Raw genomic sequence first — 8,982 nt, 5'->3', positions numbered from 1 at the left:
CTCAACTCACATGGGGGGGGCTGAAAAGAGATTTGTGACTGGGCACTGTTGTGGGGAGTACAAAGCTCCACTGGGAATGTGCCACCAACAAACACCAGGACTCCACTGTCAGCCATCTTGTCAGCACAGGCACACCCCCTCACAGGGAAGCCGAGTCAGAAGGAGGGAAGTGAGGGCATGCTGGGAAGGGGTGTAGCCAAGAGCATGCTGGGACTTTCAGCCACTCACAATACCCACCCACCCAAATGGCCCAGCTAGCTCACACTGAACCATGCTCACCTCACATGGGGGGGAGACTGACAAGAACTCTGTGACTGGGCACTATTGTGCAGAGTACAAACCTTCACTGGGAATTGGCCACTAACAAACACTAGAACTCCACTCTCAGCCACCTTGTCTGCAGAAGCACATCCCCTCACAGGGAAGCAGAGTCAGAAGGAGGGAAGTGAGGGCATGCTGGGAAAGGGATGTAGCCAAGAGCATTCTGAGACTTACAGTCACTCACAATACCTACCCACCCAAATGGCCCAGCAAGCTCACACTGAACCAAGCTCACCTCACACGAGGGGGGAGGACTGACAAGAACTCTGTGACTGGGCACTGTTGTGGGGAGTACAAAGCTGTAGTTCTGAAAATTCTGGACTCATGCAACAAACTTTGTCGTAGCATGAAGATTTTTATATCAAAAGACCGATAATGGCTAGTACACTATGCACAAGCATTTTCGTCATAATAAAGTAACGATTTCACCTCGAAATCGTCATTTTCGTTTTTGAACCCTTGGGTTCCATTTTACGCTTGGCAGCCATTTTGTGAGTTGCCCTTTACATAGACTTGTAACCACAGCTGAATTCGATATCAAAGGACACATACACCTTAATTGACTTTTCTGTGACCTGGGCAAGCTGGAACCATTGCCCCAAGCCAAACCTGTTTGGTAAGTTCCCCTCCCAGTGGCCGAACGAGATAGCATCAAAGCACAACAGGCCATAAACTGTTCCCATCGCACACACACCCCCGCCCAAATCTTGCTCACACCTGTCCTTGCTCTTTTCTCTTCTTTTGCTTTATGATGAGGAGGAGCCCGGTTTTATTGAGGGTACATCGATATCTGATGGAAATGTTGGGCCTTGCCGGGTAATTGATCACGAACTGGACACACTAAAATGTGGACTTGTCATCATGACTCTGCATTTTTTTTTCTTTGTAATGAAAATATATGAATAGCTCACTGTAAATCCAAGAATGTTTGCACTGTAAATCTAAGAATGCTTGCCTGAAGCCTAAAATTCTGTATAAAAAGAGAAGCCTGGCTCTGTAATGTTGAGCAGTCTCCTGAGAATATACACACCGTGCTGTTGTACTTCTAGGATGCTTGTTACTTGGTTGCAGCCAATAAATTCGATCTTGACTTCACCTAGAAGACTCGTGTTTCTGTGGTCTGAATCAGGAAAGTACTCGAGGTCTTTGGGTGTTGCCCCTGACACTGCTGGGTTACCGGATCAGTACCGGTTCTGAAAAACCCAGTACCTCAGTTGGCGCCCAACGTAGGGCGGTATCAGTGGTACCGGTCCAAGCCAGAGGTTCGTGAGGAGCTTCGTGTGAAAATTCCGGAGGACGGACAGCCACTTCAGCGACCCCTGTATGTCGACGTGGTTCCGAAGGTCTTTGCTGCGAGGTTCCCCGCGTCCCGACGGCTATGAAGGACTGCTGCCCTGACTATCGCCCTGGTTTGGACCCTTGATGTTTGGTAGAGCGAAACGATAGACGAGTCTTCTGGTGACGTCATCGATACCTCAGTAAAGTATAAGTGGAGCGTCTCCCAGTCCTTAGTTTGTTTGGTGTCCCCTTTTGGGACAACTTTGATTTGGAACTTGCAAGCGCCAAAGCCGAAGGACTCTTGTATTCACGAGAATATCGTAATCGATAATCCTTTGAAGTTTGAAGCTAGACTAGAGAGCGAAGATGCCTGGTCTTAGCAGACTTGGAAATTTGTTTTGTCTTGGTTGTAAAGATAGGGACTCCCGACTGGAGGACTCGTGTCCGGTTCCTCCGATTGGAACTCCAACCTATGAACTATATGTGAAATATGGAGTAGGCCCCATCGCATACAATGAAGTGTGGATCAAATACACCAGAAACGACGGTGTTTTAAAATGGCCCCAATATGGTAGTTTTGATACTGAAATCCTAGATAATCTCGAAGTTAAACTTTTTAAGAAGAAAGCCCGGCCGGCAATGTTTGACTCTTTCCGCCTATGGCGTAAGGAGGCCAAACAAAAGGAAATTAAACTAGCGAAGAAAGATAAGAGAGAAAGGGGTATCTCTGTAATGCAAGCTGCTATGCAGTATAGAGACAATAAAGAAGAACAGATGAGTGAGCAGTTGCACAGGCAACGTAAAATGGTAATAGATAAATGTTATCCAGTTTTGCCGCCTCTTCAGCAAGACGCAGCAGGAGAGTTTGAAAAAGATCCCCTAATGTCGCATTTGTTAAATTCGCCACCGCCCTATGCGCAAAATGCTACAGCACCTCCATAACCTTTAGTTGTGCAATCCATGGTTGTTATACCTCCTGTTCCTCCACAGCACCCACCAGCTACTCTTCAGCTGGCTCCTATTCCTCCGGTGCAGCCTTCCCAAGGGTCACCGGCTTTTACACCTGCTCTTCCTATACTTCCTGCAACTTTAACTACTGTATCGACTACCACTCCTGGTACTCCTCCTGACACTACCTCTACATCTGCCTTATCTCACCCTGCCTTCCCACTTGTCTTTTCATCGACTTCTCCGTCTGTCCCCCAGAGAGTGGCAAGCACTGTTTCTAGTCTTCTATACCCTTTGTTTGGAGCGGCAAGCCCGACTAATACCCCTGAACACAAACAGTTGCATAGCCACCTGCCTGATTCTAGTGAGAAAGAAGTATTGGATCGTTTGGCACATAAATGGGTTACTGACCCGATGAGATATGAGCTAGAATCTGTTATGGATGTCTTCCATCAGTGGGAAGCATCAAAGCAGAGGTACGTTTTTGAGAAAATGTGTATTTTTCTATGCGAAGATTTAGAAGAGAATGATTTGGACTATAATCCGCCTGAGTTGAGCCATGTACGGTTCGAATTTTCAAAAGGCACGATTGTGGGTTCAGATGTTAGGAAAGCCATTGCAACATTGTTATCAATTAGGACTGAAGGTGTTTCTAAGTCATTGTTTGATTCGGACTCCTCTGTCAAAAAGAAGGGAAGACAATATCCCATGAGGGAAGTTCCCCCAGTTTGGAGAGATGGAGACGCGAATGCTAACCCGATTATTCCGCCACACTTTCAGCGTGTTTGGGTACATGTCCCATGGAAGCGAGCTGAAGTATTAGCCCTTAAGCAGACATTGCCTGATCCCCGTAAAAATCCTGCAGGATATTACAAAGAATTATCACAGACTGCAGGCTCCTCTATCATGAATTTAGCTGATATCGATATGTTATTTGGGAATATTGTTCCACAGCCTTTATGGGGAAAGATTCGTCATGCAGATCATGATCAAGAGTTAGGTGACACATGGGTAAATATTACTGCTGCTGATGCTAGACAAGTTGGTGGTGCTAAACCTGAGCCTTTGGTGGCAGAACTCCCTGGTAGGATCATTAATTACATGAAAATTCTAATGCCTGCGATGCGTGTAAACTGGGATAAGTTGTCTGCGTGTAAGCAGAAGAAAGATGAAACGGTGTCTGATTTCTTCACCAGGTTTGAAGAAACGTTTGTCGACCACAGTGGTCGAGACATGAGTACAGAAGGTGGTCAGCGACTGTTCGTTGATTAATTTGTACACAACCTACTTCCAGAGTTGTGTAAATAGTTGAAGGATTCAGAGAGTTCGTGGGCAGTTTCCTCTTCAGCACAGATATTGGCTACTGCACAATATTATGAAAATAGAGACAAAGATGAGAAAGAAAGAGCAGAAAAGAAAACTAAAGAGTTAAAAACGAAGGTCCTGTTACAGCAAGCATACCCGCCACGTGGTGGTAGTGGTCAGAATAATGGTGGGCAGAATAACTATCAGAATAATTATCAGCAACCCCCACAGTTCCAAAAGCCAAGAGTAGAGTACAATCAGCCACGCGTTCCTGTAGGTCCCAATCAGTGTTCGTATTGCAAGGAAGAGGGTCATTTTAAATATAGTTGCCCTATCTTGTTACAGCGCACAAATGGTGTGTCAAACACAAGAGGTAGAGGTGTTCAGCAAACACCTAGAGGTAGAGGACGTGGAAACGTTCCTCAGAATACACGCTCCTTTCCACCTCAAAATTCTATGAATAGGTTTGATCAGCAGAATAACGCACCTGGTAGGACAACTCAGTACTACGCTGATGATTACTATGCAGAAGATGAGTATATGGAAGGTAATGATTGCTAGGACAGCCATAGACAAAGAGAGGGAGTTGTTTCAGTTCCAGTAGATCAGAGAGGACCATACGTTGAGGTGATTACATCAGGTGTGTCAGAACCTTTTCTGTTGGATACTGGTGCTACAAATAGTTCTATGATGCACTCAAAACTCCCTGGCGCACCTTTGTCTGGCGAAATGAATGTTTCTGTAGGGTTTTCTGGCGCCCCAGTTAGGAACCCGATTTCTAGTCCAATGTCCCTGTCTGTTGGTCCTTATGAATTCGAAGCACCCCTTATTCTGACAACAGGTTGTGGTGAGAACTTGTTGGGATTGGACCTGTTAAAAAGATTGTATGCGACTTTGTACTGTTCCCCTTCGGGAGTGCAACTTACACTAGGTAAGGAAGTGGTTTCTCCAATGTATTTGTCAAGAGAGGAATATCCGACAGAATTGTCATCTCTACCTAATATTCTTTGGGCTACTGGTCCTAATGATGTGGGTCTCTTGGAAATACCACCATATGTTGTGACATTAAAAACTAATGTTAGGATGCCACGAATTCCCCAATACAAAATTTCTAGTGAAGGAGAAAAAGCGTTGTTAGCGATCATTTATGATTTGATTGAGAAAGATGTGATTGAAGAGACAAGAGGCAACGTTTGCAATAGCCCTGTTCTGCCTGTTTTAAAATGAACTGACCCCTCTCAGCCCCCTGTGTACAGGGGGCTGAGAGGGGTCTAATTTGTGATTGATCTTAGAGAGGTGAATAAAATAGTAGTGCCACAATTTCCAGTTGTTCCTGACATTACTGCCCTATTGACTATGATTCCAGCCTCTGCAACATGGTTTTCAGTGATTGACTTGAAGAACGCTTTCTTCAGCATCCCAATTGCTGAGGAAAGTAGGGATATTTTTGGCTTCAGTTTAGGAGGACGAAGCTTCCGCTTTAAACGCGCTCCTCAGGGCTACTGTGAAAGTCCATCAATATATAGTCAAGCTCTAAAAACACAACTCGATACGATTGTTTTACCTGAAGGCGCTACCCTCATCCAGTATGTCGATGATTTGCTTGTTGCGGCAGATTCTGAGGAAATATGCAAATAAGCCACATGCTCCTTTTTGCGTAATTTGTGTGCTCTGCATCACAAAGTGTCCCTGTCTAAGTTGCAATATTGTCGACAAGAAGTGACCTACTTAGGTCATCTCTTATCGAAGGAGGGAAGGAAACTGACCCCAGAAAGAATCCAGGCAATAAGAAAATTAAGTGTGCCAAAAACACAGAGAGAAGTGCGTGCTTTCTTGGATATTACATCGTACTGTAGACAGTGGTTTCCATAATTTTCTTTACTGGCCAAACCATTGGTGGCATTAACATGTAAAGATACACCCAATCCCGTGCCTTGGTCCGAAGAGTGTCAGAAAAGTTTTTCTGAATTACGCACAGCATTATGTTCGGCTCCTGTGTTGGGTACCCCCAACTACAGTAAGCCCTTTACATTGTATGTCCATGAGCGAGAAGGTTGTGCATTATCAGCGTTGACAGAATTGTTTGGAGACAAGCAGCGTCCGTGTGCATATTTTTCGTCGACGTTGGATCCAGTAGCTAAAGCATTGCCAAGTTGTTTAAGAGCAACAGCAGCAGCAACTGTTTCTATTCGACAGTCTGCTGGGTTAGTGATGAATAACACGTTAGTGGTAATGGTTCCACATGCAGTGGACACGTTGGTAAACAGAACCAAGACACAGCACTTAACTAGTGCTCGATTGTCAGGTTACGAACTAACTTTGTTAGCGAGTCATGTGCACATCAAAAGATGCAGCACATTAAACCCAGCCACATTGTTGCCAATTCCAGTTGAGACAGAGATTGATGAAGAACAGCATGATTGTTTTCTTAGAACAGAAGAAGAAACGAAAGGGAGAATAGACCTCCAAGATTCTCCTCTTGTTGAATGCGATGGTACCTTATGGGTGGATGGTTCATGCTTCAAGCTCCCGAATGGTGACACGACTGCAGCATATGCTGTCCCAACTTTGCATACAATCGTTGAAGCTGCACGTATTCCACATAACTCAGCTTAAGCGGCAGAATTGATTGCACTTACAAGGGCGTGTGTGTTGTCAAAAAGAATGAAAGTGAATGTGTACACTGACAGTCAGTATGCATTTGGTGCGGCTCATAGTTTTGGACGTCTGTGGTGTGAACGTGGGTTTCTTGCTTCGCATGGAGCCAAGATCCAGCATGGTCAGTTGGTGAATGAGCTTCTTGAATCACTGACCTTGCCTCTACAAGTTGCGATTGTAAAATGTAGTGCTCACAAGAAGGTGACTGATGATGTTGGTTGTGGAAATGCATTTGCTGATGAAGTCGCGAAAGAAACAGCAAGGAATGTGATGGGCAGAATGTATGTTGCAGGCTCTGCAAGATGGGTTAGTGATGTTGGAATGTGTGAAGATACGGTAGAAAGTGTGAAATCGATCCAATCTGAGGCCACAGAGAAAGAGTTGAACATGTGGAGAGAAAGTACGGGTAGAATGGATGCAAATGGTTGTTGGGTTGAATTGTCAGAGCATCAGAGATTGTTGCTACCCGATGCGTACGTGCTTGCAGTGGTTACAATGGCTCATGGAATGGCTCATATCAGCGTGAAAGGGATTTGCAAGTTGTTGGCACCAGTATGGCAGAATGCTGGCATTCCTAAGTGTGCAGAGAATGTGGTCAAGAAGTGCATGGTATGTCTGAAACACAACCCTGGTAGGGGAACCCCAACTCCAGCTGGTCATTTTGCACCTCCTACGTATCCGTTTGAGATTTTGCAGCTAGATTTTATCCACATGGAGAGGTGCAACAATTTAAAATACGTACTCGTTGTTGTCTGCGCCTTCCCAAGATGGGTAGAGGCATATCCCCTAAAGGACAATACTGCCTTGTCCACAGCAAAAGCCCTTGTCAAAGAATTCTTCCCCAGGTTTGGAATGCCGAGAATGGTCTGGAGTGACAATGGGAGTGAATTTGTGGGTCAAGTGATGAAAAAAGTATGTGAAGGGCTAGGCATCAGACAAATGTTCCACGCTGCAAATCACCCCCAATCAGCTGGATTAGTAGAATGTTACAACGGCACCCTAAAACTACAGTTAGCCAAGATTCAAGCAAGCACGGGTCTTAAATGGCCTGACGCTCTGCCTTTAGCACTCCTATCCACCAGAATGACCGTGCATTCCAGAGTGAAACTTAGTCCCTATGAAATTGTTTTCGGCCGTCCGGCCAACATATGGGGGGTGCCTAGACCCACAAAGTTTAGTGAAATAGAGCACCCTGTTTTGCTTGACTATTTGTATGAATTGACGGCTAAATTGCGTGTTTTACACTAACAGGTCCATGACTCTCTGCCTCTGGTCTCTGAAGCTCCAGGCCATCAAATCAATCCTGGATCCTGGGTGTTGGTGAAAAACTTTCAGCGAACAAAGAACGAACAGCCCAGGTGGACCGGCCCACACCTAGTCCTTCTTTCCACAAGATCAGCCGTTCGTGTGGAGGGAAAGAAGAACTGGATCCACGGGATCCATTGTAAACAGATCCCCCTGCCCTTGCCCTATGACCGGTGGGTCCAGGAGGGTATCGCCAACTCAGAGACTGAATCTGTGCCACGGTTCATACCTTTCAGTGATGCTCATGTGAAAGAAACAATTACAGAACAAGAGAGTGACAATATTTTGCAACCAGCCGTACCATCATCAGCCCGATTGGACACTACAGAACCTGAAGCCTTGTTTCAAGACCATACAATACCGGGAAGACAACGGTATAATCTGAGGCCGAGAAATACGAACTAATAAAAATGAACTAATACATTTTTTTCCCTAAGTACTATTTTTCAAAGAGCAGCTCTCCCATATGAGAAACTTGCTTATTTTTGTTTTTTCAAACCGCCATCCGGGTTCCGCTGCTAGGGCCACGATTGCCCAAAGTCTTTGGGGTGCAGCTGGCGACATTAGGTGGACAGTTCTGGTTGGTCTAAGGGAGTTGCCCTAAATCAACAGAAGCATTCCTTAGCAGAATCAACCTCCCATCGCGGGCAGCATTATAGAGAGGATGGAGTTTTTCAAAATGGAGAGATCTGCCAAAGCTGTGAACTTTAAAACAAGAATATGTGGATTGATGACAAAGAAAGTTTTTTATTATTATGCATTTTCCTGTTATTAAGTGCAATGATGTTTTTAATAGGATATGTACTGTTTTCATTACAAGTGACCTTTGCACCGACTACATCGCCCATACCTCCTCCTACTATTTCTGCACATTCTTTTCAACCCCTTCCTGAACATGAGTCAGCTAGGAGATTAGAGTTTATTAATAACTCCTTCTTTCAGCTCTTGCACCAAGACCAACTAGTAATGAACACGACTAACTGCTGGGTGTGTGGTCTTATGCCTCACACAACGGATAAAGGCATCCCTTACCTTGTCCTGCCATTCAGTCACAATGGTTCTGTGTGGGCATACAGGACAATGTTCATTTATGCACATGAAGTCTACCCCCTACGTTCTGTAACAGACAATCCTAAGAATAGTGCTCTAGTTAAGGATATAGTAGAT

At 45.0% G+C, this 8,982-nt stretch overlaps 1 pseudogene; it reads left to right on the top strand.

Moving 5' to 3' along the window:
• Positions 1-1,965: 1,965 nt before the first annotated feature.
• LOC147712950 (uncharacterized) lies at positions 1,966-4,413 on the top strand (annotated as a pseudogene).
• Positions 4,414-8,982: the final 4,569 nt, after the last annotated feature.

The sequence above is a fragment of the Lissotriton vulgaris genome, chromosome 5 (assembly GCF_964263255.1).
Source record: "Lissotriton vulgaris chromosome 5, aLisVul1.2, whole genome shotgun sequence".
NCBI classification, from domain to species: Eukaryota; Metazoa; Chordata; class Amphibia; order Caudata; family Salamandridae; genus Lissotriton; species Lissotriton vulgaris.
The sequence above is the reverse complement of the archived record's forward strand: the minus strand, read 5'-3'. Positions and strand labels throughout refer to the sequence as shown.